The sequence below is a fragment of the Peromyscus eremicus genome, chromosome 14 (genome assembly GCF_949786415.1).
Source record: "Peromyscus eremicus chromosome 14, PerEre_H2_v1, whole genome shotgun sequence".
NCBI classification, from domain to species: Eukaryota; Metazoa; Chordata; class Mammalia; order Rodentia; family Cricetidae; genus Peromyscus; species Peromyscus eremicus.
This window is the reverse complement of record NC_081430.1, coordinates 63,382,270-63,403,409: the sequence shown is the minus strand read 5'-3', so window position 1 is coordinate 63,403,409 and position 21,140 is coordinate 63,382,270. Positions and strand designations below refer to the sequence as shown.

At 46.5% G+C, this 21,140-nt stretch overlaps 1 protein-coding gene across 1 annotated transcript in view; it reads right to left on the bottom strand.

Annotated features, from left to right (window-relative positions):
* The window catches only part of Ptprn2 (protein tyrosine phosphatase receptor type N2), a 749,243-nt gene that overhangs the window by 708,914 nt on the left and 19,189 nt on the right, over positions 1 to 21,140 (bottom strand). The window lies entirely within an intron of this gene.

Below are 21,140 nucleotides of genomic sequence, written 5' to 3'. Positions count from 1 at the left end.
GGTGGACCTTAGGGCTCCTTACAAGTGAAGACAAGCAGATGCCCTGAGTAACAGGAGGCAGCACCCTGGAGCAGAAAGGCTGGTGGGGTTGGTCTAGAACAAGGCTGCCCTCATGCTGTGACACCTGCCTCAACTGGGCATGAACCATGACTATGAATTCAAGTGAACTTAAAAGGCTTTAGTGTGAATATGCTATTTATCATACCCAAGTTTAAATTGTGTTGAGACAAAAATAGGAGTACAGGTTATGTGTTTAATTAGATTTACTCCTGTAACTGGCTCCTGGGCTTTTAAAGTTGAGTGGGAAAATGGGCCTTCTGAATGCATGCCAACATCTCCTCCCTATAAACGTGACCACAAGGAATAAGTACCAGCTTCATGCCTCAGTCTCAGCAGCAAACCTAGAGGTGAGGCCACAGAGCTCATACCTGACCCAGGGCCCTGTGTGGACTGACTCAGACCTCAGAAGGTCACCCTAAGAAGAGCAGGCAGGTACAGAATAAGGAGTGGCACAGATCAGGGAGTATGATGGCCCCCTCCCTGTGTCTGTGCAGAGTCCCTACAATGACCTGATTTAAGCCAAGGCAATGGACACAGCCATTTCTTTACCCAGACACTGACATTCTACCAAGGCCATCCCTGTGCTCAGTACATTAAGTGTGTACCCACCACAGAGATCTTATTCACTCATTACAGTCCATGAGATTTCCCCTCCATTTGGAATGATGGGCATGCTCTCAGGGGCAGCATCTATCTGCAATACCATAACCTGCATTGTAGCTTTTTCTGTTGGATAACTGAGGGCAACTGCCCTGATATTATTGAGTAATAATACTTACTATTATCAACACATGCCATACCTGCTGGTCCCACCACGGGAGTATGAACTGACTCATTTAATAATCACAATGGCCTACAAATCAGGAGTCTCCTTTGTACAGATTATAAAACTGAGGCTCAGTGGTCTTCTGGGGCTGCACAGCCAGTAATGAACAGTACTGGGTATCACATCCAGACCTGATCTGCTGATCTTAAGGCTTATGTTCTTTCTCTTTTCCATAAAATCCTCAAGTGAATGATAACATTCAGCAGTGGTCCTAGATGTATCAGGAGTCGATTTCTGTCTTTACTTTTGAAAACATTCAAACTCTTTGTGCTAGATAGTTTTATGTCAACTTGACACAAGCTAGAGTTTTCTGAAGGAGGGAACCTCAATTGAGAAAACGCCTCTGTAAGATCTGGCTGTATGGCATTATTAGTATTGATGAGGGAGGGCCCAGCCCATTGTGGGTGGTGCCACCCCTGAGCTGGTGGCCCTGGGTGCTATAAGAAAGCAGGTAGAGCAAGCCAGTAAGCAGTACCCCTTCATGGCCTCTGCATCAGCGCCTGCCTCCAGGTTCCTGCCCTGCTTGAGTTCCTGTCCTAACTTCCTTCGATGACAAACAGCAAGATGGACATGTGAGCCAAATAAACCCCTTCCTCCCCAGCATGATGTTTCATCACAGCCATAGAAACCCTGACTAAAACACTCACTGTCCTCCAGGCTTTCCTTCACTGTGGTACATTAAGTGGGCAGAGCAGTGCCTTAGATCCGTACCATCACTGGGGCCCTCTGCAATGCATTCGGCGTTGGGAACATAACTGAGCCCCATTGCTCTCGGATACCTGTTCCACTTGGCATGAGCTCTCCATCATTCCTAATGTGAATGCCTGTTCTATCCTGAGTGAGGTACACAGCTCACAGGAAGCATCTTCTCATCATAAAGACTGCTTCCTCTCCCAGCAATAAGGATGTAGACTCCACAGCCACCTGGCTGCCATTTCACTAGCTCTTTGCAAAACCTGCCTATAATTCCAGAAAATTACGATCACTTGTTAATTCTTTAAAGACTTAGCTGAGTGAACTGAGGAAAAAGCAAAATGCTTGCCTAGCACTTGCCACAGCTGAGAGTCCAAACCACAGTGAAAGGCCCACAAAATGATCCAGCAGTGACAGGGACACTAGAGATGGCTAGCTTCACAGCCTTGGTGAAACCAAGGGAGGTACCACAGCTGCTGGCATCACATTTGCTTCTAGTTAAAGGTAATGAAGTGTGGCCTAAGTCTGGCTTGCTATATCAGTCCTTAAAGCACATGGTCCAGCCTGCTTGAGAAGACAAGTACAGTGCCTTGAAAGGAACTCAGAAGCTGCCAGCCAGTGCACTAAGCTGTGTACCCATCTAGTCAGATCCCCAGGGTACTATAAATGTGTCCATCCAGATTGAGTTACAGCCTTGTAGACATAAAGCTGGATGAGTTCAAAGAAATACACCTTGTTTTGTTCTATACCTTGTTGATGCAATCTTCTTGCCTGGGGACATGAAGGAGTTCTATAAGTGTTGCTTGGGCACAGAGTGTGCTATTCATTGGCAAAATCCCACCCTGGGTCCATGTGTCAGCCAGGACACTGCCAAGGCCAATGTAGCTTAGCTCTCACTCTGGGCTATGATGCTAAGTGCTCAGCATGCCTCCATTCTGTCAAATCAACAGACCTTTTTTAATTCTTCTAAATTAAATCTATTTTTTTCTCCATTTGTTAAATACTCAGGATGAAAATCTAAAAATCGAGTTGTTACAATATTGACCCATATGGGTACCAAGACCACAGTGGGCATTGCAGTAAAGTCAAACAGCTGCTAGACCCATTCCTAACTTCTAAGGGGTGCTGCCCTCTACTGAAGGAGATCTGGTGGGTGAAGGGACCTTGGCAGCACTCTGCATCCCCACTCCAGAGCCAGTGGGTGCCATAGGCTGGGATGGGAGAAGGTATAAGGAGATGCTGTGGATACTTTATTTCAAAACCTTGTGTAGTTTCCCTAATGAATGCCTTACCCAATTTCATCTGAAAACAACAACACATATTTCTACTTTAAAAACACCACTTATCTTGGCTCTATCATCCCCTCCAAAGCTCAGAGAACATTAAGGAGAAGTGGGCAGAGAGTGTAAGAGCTAGGGGGTGGAAAGAGAGCAAAGAGCCATCTTCTGGACATGACATGGCTATTGCTCTCAAGAACTCAGAGCAGGTGTGGTTATTTGCACGAGACGGAGCTGTCATCATTCCTCATGGATTGGGATCCCTCCTTTAGGGACTACTGGAAGTTAAGAATGGGTCATGGAGCAGTGGCATTTTCTTCAGTAGTCTGTCTACTCATATAACTTGCCCTTGCTCCATAAACAACCTCCTACCCACACTCAGGCAAGAAACTCTAAACTCAATTGGATACACACACAGACAGACAGACAGACATACACACACACGCACACACACACACACACACACACACGACATGGAAATAGGAGGGAGACTTGTTGAGAAGGGTTCTAGCAGAACAAAGAAGGGATTTAGAAAGAATTGGAGGGATTAAAATTTATTATATAATAGTGTGAAACTATCAAACAATAAAAAGAAAAGAAAAAGCTGGTCTTATTCAATCCATTCACTTTCTACCAAAATTACCCCTGAGGCCCAAAGAAAGGAGGTGGCAAGTGCTGGCCACAGTTAGCAACTGCTGTCCCATCTCAACTGCTGCTGCCTAATGACCCTGGTGACCAAAGGGAAGGAAGAAGGTCAGATCATAATCCCTAGCAACCTGCCACATGGCTTCCAATACACTTCCAATGTGTAAGTGGGCTGACCTTGTGAAATCCCAGGCATCCAAGCTGCACGTGGCTCAGTGTTTTGCATTTTATTTTACCTTCATATGGTAAATAAAGTCACCCTGGTCTGTGATCAAAACCCAGGACTCAGGGTGACTGCATTGTTTGAATCACATCTGCCAAGATGAAGCACCTTTGAAAGGATGGCAGTGACACTATAGGACATATAAATACAAGCAGGACCTACAGTAAGTGCTGCATTTTCCAAGGACATGCACTGACAGCTGCAGTGCATTAAATGTTAGAATATATTTAAAGCAAGTGTTGGGAGGCTTGCTTGGGCTCAGAGCCTCCTCCAGCTGTGCTGGATTACACTACAGAGGATGGGCTCTTCTTGCCAGTGGCTCCAGGAGTGATGGAGGGGGTAAGCCCCAAGGGAAAGGGCTCAGGTAGGTACCTCCCCCAGTCCTGGACCTTAGGAGGAGACTTTACACTCATCCATTGACTTCCTGTGCCTTGTCTAAAGCACAGTAGGTGTCCCAGTGTCCTGGGCAGGGCTTACTCACTAGGATGCCTCTTACAGTTCACAAACTGTGAGATGGCAGTTCCCTCTCACCCATCTCCTACACAGAAGCCCAGACTCCCTGCAGATTCTATACCACTTGACCTCACTCCACTGCATTCCAGCATGTTTCAGGGTTATCGGTGTGATGCCTAAGACCAATGCTAATGGTTCTCCAGGAAAGACAGGGCAGATGAGGGAATTGAGTTGAGTGAGTAGGCTAGCAGAGGGTTCATTCATGCCTTTTTATCCAGAGCTACCCATTCACCCCCATATCCACACTGAAGAAAGAACTCCAGATGGGAGAAAGCTTACCAGCTCTGGCTGCTGGCTTCAATCCCAAAGTCCCCACACTCTGCACAGCTGTGCAGTGTCCCTCAGGTACCATTTCTCAACCCTTGTGCATTCCCATCATGACAGAGTTGGCCTTTTTACATTCCTGGTAGGCCCAGAGATTGTGTTAGCCAGGTGGCTTCATTCTGGGAGATGATGGCCCTTTGTAAAGCCACTAAGAATTAACTTATCTTGCCATTGTTTTTTTGCCTAAATAGTAATTGTTTTGCTCCCCAAATACCAGCAACCTTTCACCCATGGCCTATGCTATAGTTGACCCACCCATGGCCCATGCTATACTTGGCCCACCCATGGCTGTGGCTAATATATTGTGCACCCCAATAAACTTATCTGGGGGTCAGAACAGAACAGCCACTAGACAGACATAGAGGCCAGAAAATGGTGGCACTCACGCTTTTAATCCTAGCATTCCAGAGGCAGAGATCCATCCGGATCTCTGGGAGTTCAATGCCACAATGGAAACAGCCAGGCATGGTGATTCATGCTTTTAATCCCAGGAAGTGATGGCAGAAAGCAGAAAAGTATATAAGGTGTGAGGACCAGGAACTAGAGCTGGTTAAGCTTTCAGGCTTTTGAGCAGCAGTTCAGCTGAGATTCATTCTGGATGAGGACACAGAGGCTTCTAGTCTGAGGAAACAGGATCAGCTGAGGAATTGTGAGGTGAGGAAGCTGTGGCTTGTTCTGCTTCTCTGATCTTCCAGCACTGACCCCAGAACATGGCTCCAGGTTTGTTTTTATTAATAAGAACTTTTAAGATTCATGCTACACATGGCCCATACTATACTTGCCCCCCCCCATGGCCCATGCTATAGTTGCCCCCACCATGGCCACATTTTCCTGCCTTTGCAATGAAACAGCACCCACAGGCAGGTAAACAGGCTTCCTGGCTGGCTTTTCCCATACCACACAGGTACTGCCAGGAAAACGCTTCCAGAAACATCACTGTAAGCATCTCAGAGCACAGGAATCCACACCCAGCTCAAGCAAGCAGTGGTTCAAGAAGAGAAGACCATGCAACACGGACTGGGATGAGGTTGGGATCAACTGAGAAATGAAGGTAAGAACAAGGACATGGAGTGTGAGAACATAAAAGGTCAAGGACAGAGACTCAAGACCAGTCTACAGCGTGAAGCTAACTTGAGAAAGCAGAGAGGGCCAGGCTGTCAGGAAGGAGGAAGACAGGCTTACTCATCCATGAAGCATGTGCCCCTTCCAGCAGCTGCAGCCAGAAAACACACTCCCACCTGAGTGACAAGGATGAAGATCTGACTTTGAACTGTGTGCTCACCTAGTGTTTAACCCTCCCTGCCAAACACTGGCCAACATACATACACAAAGAACTAAACTCTGACATTCCTCTCAGACAAACCCAGAATCAAATATCACCGGCATCTCCCTGTGCAGTGTCGGGCAGAACAAGGAAAAGAGGAGTGGCCTTGCTGAGGAACTGACCCCTATCATCTCAGAACTCAGGAGGGTAGGCAGGAGGCATGCAAGTTCAGGGGCAGCCTAGGCAAGTCAAAATAGGAGACTGAGGTGGGGAAGAAGAAGGGAGAGGAGAAAGAAAAGGAAAGGGGATGAGGAGAAAGCTTGGTTGCTAATGTGCTTGCCTTACAGGCATGAGGACCTGAGTTTGAACCCTAGAATTCACATTAAAAAAAAAATCCAGGTGTGACAAAGTCTCCAAATAGCCAAAAAGAACAATGCTAGAGGAATTACCATTCCAGACCTCAAGGTGTATTACAGAGCCATCATAATAAAAACAAAAAGGGACCAGCACAAAAACATACCTGAGATCAACTGAACAAAATTGAAGACCCAATTGCATATAACAATTACACATAACCACAGCCATCTATTATTCAACGAAGACGACAAAAACATACCCCGGAGAAAAGACAGAACCGTCAGCAAATGGTGCTGGGAAAACTGGATGTCCACGTGCAGAAGGATGAAATTAGACCCATGTCTGTCACCATGCACAAAAATCACATCCAAATGCATCAAAGACTTCAACTTGAAACCTGAAACACTAAAACTGCTAGAAGAAAACATGGGCAGTACCTATGTGGTACAGGTAAAGAAGACGGCTTTCTGAACAGGGCTCCATCTGACAAGGAATTAAGATCAGCAACTAACAACTGGTTGTCAGATCATCAAACTAAAAAGGTTTGCACAGCTAAATACAATCAACTGAATGAAGAGGACACCCATAGAATGTGAGAAAAATCTCACAGAGGGTTAACATCCAAAATATTATAAGGAATTAAAAATAAAAAAAGCCATTCAAAAAATTGGGCTTGGAATCTGAACAGAGAGTTCTCAAGGGAAGAAATAAAAATGGCTAAGAAATATCAAAAAAAATGTTCATTGCCCCTAGCAATTAGGGAAATGCAAATAAAAACAACTTTGAGAATTCATCTCACCCCAAACAGAATGACAACAATCAAAAAAAAAAAAATGCTGAAAAAGATGTGGGGGAAAGGAATCCCTTATTCCTGGTTGGTAGGATTGCAAACTGGTCCAGCTACTCTGGAAAGCCATTCAAAAAGCTAAAAATAAATCCACCACGTAACCCTAATATACAATTCCTTGACATAAGCCAAGGACTCAATAACTAGGATGTGGAAACAACCTAAATGAGAATGTGGTGCACGTACACAATGGAATACTACCCAGCTGTAAAAAAAAAAAAAAAAAAAAAAAAAAAAAAAAAAAAAAAAAAAAAAAAAAATGGAATCATGAAATTTGCAGGTAAATGGATGGACTTAGATAAGCTCATATTGAATGAGGTAGCCCAGACCCAGAAAGACAAACACTGTATGTTCTGTCTTCTGAAGTTCCTAACTCCGCATCGCCGGGTGTGAGTATATAACCTGAAGTAACTGCAGAAACCAGCAAAAAAAGAAGGGATCATGGGATCAGGGGGAACATTAGAGAGACAAGTGTCAGGGTGCAAGTGATCTGAAGGGGGAAATGGAAAAATGGAGAGTCAACTGAGGAGAGGAGGAAGATTAATACAGAAGGAAGGAGAACAGCAAAATAGCAGTAAGGATGTCTGAAAAGTCAAAGAATATTACTATTAATATCTAAAATTATATATAATGCATATGTTTGCATATAAGTTTAAATAAAAGTTTCCCATCTGGCCTAGCAATGCTTTCCCCCAAAAGCCATAGGCTATCTACCAAAAAACCCAACACCAGACATTGTAAGTTGCCTTTCGATTTGTTCAAGGTTGCCCAAGAGACTTCTTACACCCATGAAGTCCCATCAACGTGGCTGCTCAAACAAGATCTGAACAAGGATGACACTGACAGGCTGCTAACACAGAATGGAAAATTCCATGGGGCCTCAACCCCAAAGAACTGCAGGCTGAGATCAGAAGAAACAGACTTCCAGGGAAGAGCCCCAGTATCCAAGTTGTCAGCCCCGAAATCATAGCACACAAATAACATTATATGGACTGAACAGGCTGTATTTATATATTTAGGAATACACACACACACACACCACATGTAATTAAAATTTAATTTCAAAAATAAAAATTTAAATAATTAAAAAAAAAACAAAGGTAAAAAAGCCAGATGAGGTAGAGCACACTTGTAGCCCCAGCACTAGGGAGGCAGAGAGAGGCAGATCCTTGGGACTCTCAGGCCAGCCTAGCCTACCTGGCAACTTGCAGGCCAGTGAGAGACCCTGTCTCAAAAAATGTAAAGGTGGATAGAGTCTGAGGAGTGGAGCCTGAAGTTGTCCTCTGGCCTCCTATGCACACATGCACACTCACACCACACATACACACACACACACACACACACACACAAAGACTGGCAACCATCTGAGTTGAGGTATGTTAGGATCATAAGCTTGGGAAGTTAACTTCCTAACACTTGCCCAGGAAACAAGTTGAGGAATTAGGTCGGACTGGCTGGGCACTGTGCCTTACCAAGGCTTTAGAAACTAGGACAGCCCCGAGCAGGCTTGAACACACCCAGAGACGCTTAGGAAAAGCCCACACACTTAGCATCAGTAGCTGTTGAGACTGCACATAACTCACCTAGAGACACCTGAACTGAGGCCAGGACCCAGGAAAAACACATCACACTCAGGAATAAACCCAGTGGTCTTCCACGGCGTGTGCACCCTCACGGTGTGTGCAATCCGCACGGCGTGTGCACCCTCACGGTGTGTGCAATCCGCACGGCGTGTGCACCCGCCTGGGCTACGTGTCTGTACTCTGCTGAATTCTTTACTTCCTCACAGCCAGGACTTGCGGTTCTGCAGATTAACCCAGGACCAAGAAGCTGCTTCAGCTGTGGAGTAGAGTGGACACACAGCTGCACCCTGCCCTCCCTGTGCTCAACGATGGGCAGCAGCATTCCTCTGCTGCTTCTCACAGTCACACACACGCTCACACTTACTCTCCCTTACACCCACTCTGTCCTCCCTCTTCGTCCTCTGGTGGCTTCAGACCTACCCACTCTCATACCTGCTTTACAAGGAAGGATCCACCTGGACATGGACACCTGGAGCTCCTGAGCAGATGGAGCTTCATGTGCATTGGGCTTTTATGAATCCCAACTCCCTGACTTTTGTCGGGTGCTTTTTTTTTTTTTCAACCAAGGAACTAGTAGAAAGTCCTGGAGCCTCCCACCACCCAATCTTCACCCAAGAAAAGCACTTCCATTTGCCTTCTCCTCGTGCAGCTTGAAGGGCCTCCCTCAGAGCAGGAAGATAGACAGGCAGTGTCGACAAGCGCTCACTGTGTGAACATCTGCCTCTAAGTCGTCCTTGGCACCATTTCCCCATATGGGTCATACCTACAGATGCAAGCCTGGTTGATTAAGGTGGTCTCTCAGTGAGTTGCTCCCAGCCACCCAAGGAAGCTCTTGAAGCAAGATTCAGCTGCCCGTAGGCCAGGAACCACACATTCTGAGCATCAGCTAAGATTGTTGTTCTGAGGTGGCCGAGCTCAAGGAAAGTGTGACTTGGGTGCTGGGAACTGAACTGGGGTCCTCTACAAAAACAGAACGTGCTCTTGACCATCAACTCAACCATCAACCATCAACCATGAATACATTTTAATTGGTTAATTATAACAAATTTTAAAAGATATATGAAAGCATCATTAATGGCTTCCATCAAAGGAGGGGTGTGTGGATGGCATTCACACCACAGAGAAAGTTTATGACAAAAGGCTGAGTGTGCCGACACTGACCCAGGGCATACAGCTTTTCTGTCTACTACAAACGTTCTGGATGTGACTTCCAGCACTGCTCAGACAGAATCACAGGTGTTTAAATCAGAAACCACTCTTGTAACTAGTAGATCTCAAAACAAATATGATAGACAGCCCAGATGCCAGGGCTCTTTACACTGAACATCTTTAAAATAACTTGAGATAAAGTGGCAAACTACACACCTGCTAGAAATCTAGGCAAGACCAGGGGCCACAGTAGGCAGACTTTCCAGTCTTGTGGTACAGGCACAGACCAAAATTGTCTGTAGACAAGAAGCAGACCTGAAGCACCATCCCTGCTGCCTCTTCCGGGTTATCACCTCATTTCTGAGGCAGACACCACTATACCAGGCCTAATCACCTCCACCTACCTCCACAGGGGAAATGGATCCTATGCTGTGATCCTATCTACAGATACCTAGGAGGCAAGGGAGTGAGGGCAGCCCCCGCCTCCAATTCCTGACAATAAGAATGTCAGTGAGCTTGGAAAAGGGTGGTCCTAAGCAGAGCTGGGCTGCTTCTGGGGCCCTAGCTGTAGGCCGTCACTCTTAGTAGAGACCAAGGTGGACTGCACGAATTGCCCCAGAAGCCACGAGATAAATGTATTAGGACATTCTGTTCAGGGTAGCACATCCCACAACAATAGCTATGGGTGCTGTGGATATCATTCTGTATAAATAAAACACTGATTGGCCAGTGGCCAGGCAGGAAGTATAGGCAGGACAAGGAGAGAGGAGAATTCTGCGAAGTGGAAGGCAGAGGAGGGAGACACTGCCAGCCGCTGCCATGACAAGCAGCATGTGAAGATGCCGGTAAGCCACGAGCCACATGGCAAGGTATAGATTTATAGAAATGGATTAATTTAAGATATAAGGACAGTTAGCAAGAAGCCTGCCACGGCCTTACAGTTTGTAAGCAATATAAGTCTCTGTGTTTACTTGGTTGGGTCTGAGGCTGTGGGACTGGCGGGTGACAGATTTATCCTGACTATGGGCCAGGCAGGAAAACTCTAGCTACATATGCGTGACTGAATCCTAAGACCATTCAAAGCTTCTGGCTACCCCAGTCCTGCAGACATTTCCAAGTCAGAGATGTCACCCTCAACAAAGAGAACAGAACACCCTGAGAAAGCCGTGGTCCTTCCACATAATTTGGAGTATGACAAACAGTATTGACACTGATGTCCTTGTGACCACCTTCCTAAACCCAGGTCACACAAGCTCTGCCATGTTTAAAAAGCAACCACAGCCCTCACTTTCTGGATGATTCCAGATCTAAGCTACCCATTGGCAGAGTCCCTGCATCTGGCTCTCCCTTGGCCTCATCAGGACACAGTGGCTCACCGTGTGTCAACTGAAGAAGACTTGTCACCTAGACATTTGAGAGCTGTTCTGGGTGCATCTGTGAGTGTACTTTGAATAAAATCAAGGCCTGGATGAAGGGCTAAGTGAAGCACTGTCCTGCACCGAGTCAGGCTGCACAGCCTGTTGAAGGCCTGAACAAAACAAGAAACCTGGAAGAGGAGTTCTCACTGTGCTGTTTTTAGAGCTAAGATATGGTCTCCTTCTGCCTTCAGCCTTCCTGCAGATCTGAACTCTCAGCTTATTTGTGTGTGCTATGGTATGTACATATAGTGGCTGGGGGTCTAGGTCACTTGGTGGAGTGCTTGCCCGGCATGCAAAAAGCTCTGGATTTGATCTCCAGATTTGGTCTGCATAAACTGGGCACTGGGGCACATGTGCAATCCCAGTGCTTGGGAGGGCAAGGCAGCAAGATCAGAGTACAAGGTTATCCTATACCTGTGCTCCTACTGGGTCTGAAAGGACCAACTCTGGAACTGCTCACTTTTAAAAACATTCTCCTGTGACAAAAAAAACAAACAAACCCTAGAATCTTAACTATTTCATATGATTTTAATAGACTTTCACACTTAATAGACCCATGGTAATCATGTATATTTGTGGAGGAGAATGCATGGTGGTCAGGACTCAGGTCAGGTTGACCAGAGGCACTACCTCAGACATTGTCATCTATAGTCCTGGTACTGAGGCAGAGAGCATCATGAGTTCTCTTCCCCAACTTCCCCTGCACCTGCTAGCAACTCTCTCCTTCTGAGCTAGAAACTCCAGTTCTCTGTCTCCCAACTGGCCCAGTACCTGCCAGCCACCCTCTCTCCAGCTCCCCTCCCACCACCACCATGTTCTTCTTAGGGTCTCCAAACGATCCTATTCTCTACTCCTTTGAGATCAACATTTTAGCTTCTATATATAAATGATAATATGTGCTATTATTCTTTCTGTGTCTGGCTTATTCCACTCATTATAAAGTACTTCAGTTCTATCAATATTGCTGAAAATAAAAAATCAATATTGGCTGAATTACATTCCATTGTGTGTATATTCTATATTTTTTTATTCATTCATCTATTGGTAGACACCTAGATTATGTGCCTTGGCTGTTGTAAATAGCTCAAAAATAAACATGTAACTCAGATGCCTTTCTACATATTGATTTCAAGTATTTTAGCTGTACGTCCAGCCCCAGGATTGCTCGGTCATATGGCAGAGCATCCACACTATTCTCCATGATGCTTGTCCACTAACAGAGCATGAAGGGTCTCCTTTCTTTACATAATCACTAAAATTTTTTCATCTTTTAAAAATACTTTATTAGTAAACATTCATTGAATAAAACAGTGGGTTTCATTCTGAGATTTTTATGCCGATGTTATATATACTTATATTCCATTTATTCCCTGTGATCCACATTTGTCCCCCTTCCCCCTCACAGTTCCATTTCCTCTTCCGAAATAGTCCTTTTTGTAATTCCATGTCTTATTTTATTTAACATCAAGGTCTCCACTTCCATCCATTTTCTGCAGGTGACATGACTTTATTTTTCTTAATGGCTGAAAATTGCTCCTTTGTGGATGTGTACAATATTTCCTTTATCTGTTTATTTTTATCTTTATAATAATAGTCATTCCAACTGTCCTGGTTTGCTTTCTACTGTTGTGATAAAGACAGTCTATCATTGAGAGAAGCCAAAGAAGGAACTCAGGCAGGGCAGGAATCTGGAGGCAGGAATTGAAGCAGAGACCATAGAAGAGCCCTGTTTACCAGTTTCCTTTGCCTGGCTTGCTTAGCCTTCTTAATACTTAAGACCACCTACAAAAGGCTGGTCACCGACCAGTGGACTGAGCCCCCCCTCACACATCAATCATTAATCAAGAAAATACCCACAGACTTGTCTAGAGGCCAATCTGATACAAGCATTTTCTCAAATGAGTATCCATCTTCCCAGAGGACTCTAGATTTTTGTCAAGTTGACAGAAAACTAACCAGCACTATGTCTCATGTGGTTTTATGTTCTTGTGGCTGGGGATTAATCCCAGGAGTCCATTCATGTTAGGCCAGCACTCTGGCACCTCTCCACTTTCCACTTTGATTTACATTTCCCTGGTCAATAGTAATGAGCATTTTGCTATATATATATCTTGATCGTGTGTGCATATTCTCCTCAAGAAATCTGGACCATATCCCTTCCTTCCCAGGTTCAGGGATCATTGGGGGAGAGGTGACAGGAAAATTGTAAAAGCAAGAGGAATAGATGACTACAAGAAAAGTGTTTTTCCAGACCCTGAGGAGCAATTGTACATAAGAACACACAGCTGTTGTAACAGCATGCACAACACTTACATAAACTCAAACTAGACAAAAATCTCAGCATGGAGAGAATGTGGTCATGAAGCCCAATCCCCAGGTGAGGAGATATTGGCAATGGGTAGCTAACGGAAGAGAAAGAACCAGTTCTTTTTCAAGAGTATGACTCCTGGTAGGTCAACCATGCTCCAGTGGAAAGCCACATACCCAAAAGTGTGTGGGTAACACAAACTTGACGTGATATTTTGGGTTTTCTTTATTTTTGTTTGTTGTTTTGTTTTGTTTTGTTTTTTTCAAGACAGGGTTTCTCTGTGTAGCCCTGGCTGCCCTGAGCTCATTCTGTAAGCCAGGCTGGCCTCGAACTCACAGAGATCCACCTACCTCTGCCTCCCGAGTGCTGGGATTAAAGGCGTGCACCACCACTGCCTGGCCCTGGGTTTTCTTTATTTTTATAAGAGGGATAGGAAAGTAGGTTAATCTGGCAAGACTTTGGCGGATGGGATGGATATTACTAAAACACATTGTATGGAATTCTCAAAGAACTAGTTAAAAGAATAAGCACTGTCTAGTTAACCCATTTGTCCACTGTTTAACTGGATTAATTGGGTCTTGTCTTCTTATTTTTTTGTCATTTGCTTTTTGAGGTCCTTATATGCTGAAATAATCATCGATCATATAAACGGTTTGCAAGTATTTCCTCCAGTCCATGGCTGTCTCTTCATTCTAAGGGTTCATATGTTGGAAGCTTAGTCCCCAGCTGGCAATTTTAATAGGTGGTTCTAATTAAAATTGATAAGTAATAGGACCATAAGAACTCTGACCTCACCAAAGGATCAATACTTTGATGGATTCATAATTTACTGGCATCATTGGGGGGTGGAAATAAGAGGTGAGACCTAGTTGGAGGAAGTAGGTCAGTGAGGACATGCCCTAGAAAGATACACCTTGCCTCCATCCTTTTTCTCTCTGCTTTCTGGCTGACATGAGGTGAGGAGCCTTCCACGTGTTTCCATTACCATGGTATTCTGTCTCATCTCAGGCTCAAAGCAACGAATCCAGCCATCCTTAAAACCATGATCCAAAAGAACTCCTCTTTCTTTCAAATTATTTCTCTCAAGCACTTATCATAACAACAAAAATGGAAACACTGGCCTCTATACTTTGGCTCACAGCAGTATCCTTGTTCTTCAACACTAACAGCCTCTGTATCAGGCAACTTAAGCTCTTCCCAGAGCCAGGACACACATACTTACCTCTCAAGCCAGTGCAGTGAAGAGTGTAGTGTGTCCCCCTAGAGGGAAGTTAATAGCATAGCCCAGGATGGCCAGAACAGCAGCACCAGCCTAACAGGCAGAAAAGCCTGGACCAACCCCAGGCTTGACTTCAGAGTTCTGAGTCGCCCAAATCAGCACTCGTCATGACAACAAGCTGGTCAACTCTTGCCGAGATGGTCACTCCCTGAAGGACTGCACCTACCCTTGGTCCTGCTACATACCCAGACAGACGTACAGACATATGGACAAACAGATATACACAGACACAAAAACAGACATATAACTCACACAAAGACATACTCAGACATGCAGACAACACACAGATAAGCACACACACCAGCACACATAGACATACACAGACACACAGACATTCAGATACACAAAGACAGATACACAGAAATAGATACACCCACAGTGATACACAGACACACAGACATGGAGACTCACAGAGAGACAAGCATACACAGACACACAGACCTCACAAAACAACATTCTGTTTTATTCAGCTGGAATGTGGTAAACCCTCCCAACTTTTGCCAAGTTCTTCTCTCAGGTCATCTTCTAACCATGTGGCATCATATCAGGTGGGGTGGTGAGGCAACCCCCCCCCACCCGCACTGACTCCTGGTCTGGATGCTCCCAGCCCACACCACCTCCAGATACAGCTAAAGCAACCACATTCTACTCCACGGACAGCCTCTGGTGCCAAACGGATGTTTAACTATGCCAACGCCTCCCTGGGGAAGGCTTCCACAGTGCCTGTGATTAAGCAGCAGCTTCCAGGGACATGATATCCTCCCCTGCCAGTAACTCTGTGGCCCTGCAGGCTCTGCAGAAACAAGAGCCACCTGAGTCTGAACAAGCCTGGGGGCCAAGCTCCCGAATGTCACAGACCCCGATAGTTCCGGCAACAGACTTGATTGTCTCTGGGTCTTCTCCCCAGAATCCTAAGTAAAACAATGGACCCTGAAGAGTCAGGTAGACCTGGACTTGGAAGGGGTGGTCGGAGCCAAAGCCTTGACAGGGGAAGGCTGACTCTTTCTCTGGGTGCTGTGCCAGGGGTTGCTGACCCTGGGGCAGTGCCGTCCTTTCCAGAAAGTCAGCCAAGCCCAATCTGAATGGCACAGGTGTCTGGCACCATCCTCGGCTGTCCCTGGCAGACTCAGGAAGGCCGAGCTTGCCTTTCACCTGTGTTCTCCACAGACTTGCTTGTAGCATGAAGGTGGCGGCAGTTAAGGAAGCAGAGACGTCTAGCAGAGGCGAAGCTGGGATGGGCTGACCTGGTGTTCCTTCTGAGCTGAAAGTCTTTCCTGGAGCTCTATCATGTAGACTATTTAGTTCTCTCACAGATGGCCACCATTTGTGAGGAAAACCACGCCTGACTCATCATACGTACAGAGAGCAGCAGAGGCCTCCTGCAGAGCGGAGGGGTCTTTGAAGATCTGTGTCACTTGGTTCAGATCGTGGAAAGGAAAACCCACTGTAGTTCCCAATGGGCACCTCATCTGGACACTGGGGTTCCTTGGGGCACAACAAGGGACCCAAGAGGCAGGTACCATTAACACAGCACAGAAATCTGAATATGAAAGTCTGCCGTGGGCTTATGCGTTATACACATGTAGAGTTATTTCAGGAGGCTGCAGGAACTTTAGGAGTTCAGGCCAGACTGGAGGAAGTAGGTGAGTGGGTCATTCAAGGAACCTTCCCCACCCCCACCCCTGGCCCTTCTTATCTCACACTATTTCCTGTCGGCCATGGCTTGAGAACCTCTCCCACCACATGCTCCCAACTGCCCAAGACCATGTGACCAGGATGTGGGCTGAACCTCTGAACTGCCTGTGAGCCAAAAATACATCCTTCCTCCTTCAAGCTGGCCTTTCGGGTATTTTAGTCACAAGGACCAAGGGTGACTAATACCCACTCTAATGTTCTCTGTTGTTGCTGTTGTTGTTGTTAACACAAAAAGTGATGTGAACCTCACGCTAGCCATTTTTCACTGTACAGTTAGTGTGGCTGCACTAACCGTGTGTGTGGTGGGAGATAACAGAGCTCTAGAACGTTCTCACCTTCCCAGGTGACTCTCCATGCCCGTCCCAAACCTGGCATGCCGTGTTCTGCTCCCTGACCACACTAAGAGCATGTAGGGAGACCCCTCTGGGATCTGTCCATTTGTGACTGGCTCAGTTAGAACCTCCTCCAGGCTCATCTGTGTCAGAATTCCCTTCCTCAACTGAGTAAGGCTGGAGAGAACAGCACTTGTCATATAAGCCCAGAGACCAGTGTTCAATCCTGGGAACTGACACAAAGGTAGAAGGAGAGAACCAATGCCACAAAGTATCCTCTGGCCTCTGAACACCAGAGACCACACACACACACACACACACACACACACACACACACACACACACCACCTGGCTAATATTTCTTAAAGCTAAGTAATGTCCCACCACATAGCTGGATCACCTTCTGCTTTCCTGTGCTGATGGGCATGAAGGCTGCTTCACCTGTCTCTCTCTGAGCAATGCTGCAGTGACCTTGGCTGGGCACATGTCATCTCTATACCTGCTTCCAATTCTTCGGGGCATATAACCAAATGCATGAGTATTTTCATTTTTACCTCATATAGTTTCTGATTGTGTTTGTGAACCCCGTGAGTGATTGACAGGGGAGACTGACACTCTTAAGAACACACCAAGTGCTACACAACCGAATGGAGAGCACAGTGATCAGCAAGAATTTCTGGACTGGTGTGATCAGGCTTCAGACAACCCCTGGGGCGCCACCAGCTGCCCCTCTTTAGATGGGGAAGGAACTCGGGCAGCTCTTTACACAAAACTCTTTGAGGGCAGAAGTCCACAGTGCACAGGGTCAGGGGTGGGAATCAGAAGCTCCTGGCTCCAGTCTTATCTAATTCCACAATCTTACAAACTTAGCCATCCAGGGAATCTCAGAATACAGAAAGCTTAGACAGATCATGGCATTAAGTAACTGCTTATAGCTCTTTGCAGCCAGAGTATCCCAATAATTTCAGAATGTATAATAGTCTGATGAACTTTTCAAGATATTCTTCAAAATTATGAATGTGTGGTGTCTGTTGCCACAGAAAAACCAAAAGACTCTGGTATGAGAGATGAGGATGAGCATGGCAAACACACCAGGTGGATCTTGGGTCATCACCATTCGGCTGGGCCAGCAGCTCTGGCAGCTGTACATGTTCTTACTGAATCAAGAAACTTCGTAAAGAAAAGACTAAACAGACCAGCTGGAGTGGCATTTCATTCTCCTTGCAAAGCAAGCTGGAGTCTTTTCTGGCCCTCCATGAACTGATTCTGATTTACACCTGGCTATCTAGTGTGGCCCCAGCCAATAGCTCAGGCCTCCCAGGTGCCTGGCTACACTCTACCAGTGGCCACTGATGCTTGGGTGACTAGGCACATCATACCATGGAGTCCTCCAGCAGGCAAAAGGTGATGGCCAAAGGAAACACCAGGATAAGACCCCAGAGGCCTACCTCCACCTCATGTCAGCCCTCCAGCTGCCTGCACTGTCTGAAGCCCCACAGGATGACTGAAGCTCTGAGATGGTGGGAGATACAGAGCCACGGGTCTTCAATGTGTGACAAAGAAACAGAGACATATGTCCCATAGCATCCAAGGGACTCTGCACTGGGGACACCACGGCTCAGAACAAACCCACAGACCCAGCACTAGTAAACAACACAGACACTCCCCTGGAGGCTGGAGGCAGAGGCCAGGTGCTTGCTTCCTGAGGTTTCTTCCCACTGTGGTTGAGGACTCTAGCAGCTCCCTATAACTTGCGGCAATCCTGAATGACACTTCTTTTATCACAGGCCCAACCTCGGAGCTTGTCACCTCCTGAAGGCACTGCTCCGGGGTGCCATTCCTTGGAGTTAGGACTCAAGAGGTGAGTTTGAAGGGGAACACACACGCCAACTGTAAGAGGGAGAGGGGCACCCAGCCCCTCTCTGTCCTCCGTGTGGGAAGAATCGTAAGATCAACGGCAACGAAAGCAGCAGGTGGAAACGCAGATCAATGTGGTGAGCCCCCGGGCCCGCTGCATTCAGACTCTGCTTGTCTCCTGCATAAACAGCCATGTTAACATCACTTATTATTAATAGACCATTTAGCACTTAAGAGCAGCAGCTCCCATCCTTATACAAAGCCACTATACTGCTGGGAGCCTGAAGAAGTGTGTGTGGAATTGATCTATGTGAGGGAAACACTTCATGACCATTGGACGAAGAACTGAGTAGCAGAACACAGTGAGAGAGAGAGAGAGGAGAGAGAGAGAGAGAGAGAGAGAGAGAGAGAGAGAGAGAGAGAACCAAGCCTCTCATCTGTGTGACATTGAGCTAGAACATCAAACTATCACCCAGGAGAACAGACTTTCAAAGAGAGACTGTCTCCCAGAGAGGCCATCCTCCAGATTCCCCAGCAGACGTCCATGAAGAGGGTAAGTATACCCACCGGCTGCAGGAAAACTCTCACCACAGCCACATGCCCAGCCAAGAAATCCTCGCCAGGGCATCTCCTCCAGACACACGTGGCTTGAGTATGCCTCTGTCCTCCCCCATGCAGAGCTTTAGACTCTCACTAATGCTAAGCTTTCTGGTAAAGGCTGCTCACGGTGAGTAAATCCAGCAAGGTCCCACAGGGCCTTGTGTTTGAGGGTGAAGCAGGAACCACACAAATGGAACCCGAGCAGAGTGCATAAGACCCCAAAGTCCCTGTGGGACAGGCAAAGACTGTCTTCCCTGGTGTGGTCTGCTTCTCAGTGGGTGTGCGTTCATGAGAAGCAAAGGGAGACCCTTGTATGGCTCTGACAATACAACATTGCTACAAAAAATGATGGTACACGTTCCCAGGAATGAACGGGCCCATGAATGCTAGTACCATCTTGAAATTTGTAATGTGGAAGGGCCAGTGAGATGACTCCATTTGTAAAGGTACTTGTTGCCAAGACTGACAACCTGAGTTTATTTCCCAAGATCCACATGGTAAAAAGGAGAATTGATTCTCCTGCAAGTTGTCCTTTGACACATGTGCTATGATCCATGCGCACACGCGTGTGCGCGCGCGCGTGTACACACACACACACACACACACACACGAATAAATGAAAATATAATTTGAAAAAGAAAAGGAGCCAGTTGGTGGTGGCACACACCTTTAATCCCAGCACTCTGGAGGCAGATGTAGGGGGATCTCCGTAAGTTCGAGGCCAGCCTGGTCTACAGAGTAAGTTTCAGGACAGCCAGAGCTGTTATACAGAGAAACTTTATTTCAAAAAATAAAAAAGAAAGAAAGAAAAGAAAAGAAAGGGAATTGTTCTGTGGGGATAAAGGCAAGGACAAAACAAACAGGATATCCAGGAATCTCCTCTGCAAAACCACGAGGTTCGAAGGGAATGCTGCACTTACATGACGTAGACCAGAGTGTCAGGACTCTATATCCCTCGAAGTCAGGGTCTGCTTAGCATGGTCTATCTGTGACCTCATGCACACACACATCACTGGGCCATGATCCTCACAGCCCATCTGCAGTCACACAGACATGTGATCACCACAGAACAGAGAAGCAGCTTTATGTACAGGCTCTGTCTGAGGAGAAATGGGTCTTTTAGGAAAACAGTTGGGACTCTTGACCACAGGCACCATCTGACATTGGCACATCCATGGCTGAACAGCAAGATGAAGGCAGACACTTCACCAGAACAGTGGCTTCCCTCAGAATCCCAGAGAAGGTCTTGGTTCTATGCTGCAAACCCTGACCGGGAGGGACTTCAAATTCTGTCTGAGATCTAAGCACCTTACCCACAGAGAGCACACCCAGGAAACTGAGGAACAGCTATGGCACCCTCTGTCACCTTGACATGCTCTCTCCACATGAGAAGGAGGAAGAGGTTATCTGAGCAGGCATTGCTACCACCATACCACACATGAGGAAACCCAGACAAGGACTGCTGGGCAGGACTCCCCAGGTCACCAACTCTAGCCTAGGTGTTAACCATAGTATTGCCCTGAATCTTGGCCATTTCCTTTCCTAAAAAAAATGAAGCATTTATTATAAATAAAACTTGGAAAGGGGAGCACTGACGTGGAAAGGCTCTGATCATGTGTTAGTCCCCAAGGGACCAGGAACAGAAAGTCAGAGAGAAGGTCTTGGTGATGAGGATCTTCTCAGGCCCCAAGGTGCAGGACACTAGCTTATCTGGCCTCCAGCTCCAGGACCCAGCACAGCACTTCAACCTCTGCAAGTCAGGTGTCCTAACTGGGAAATGTAGTGGGTAGCCATTCCAGCTTTGATCTGGAAGTTCCAACCCCCATTGAGACTTCGGCAACTGTCACGCCTACAAGGCGGGGCCAAGGGAGGCGCCTGGAGACCTGAGAT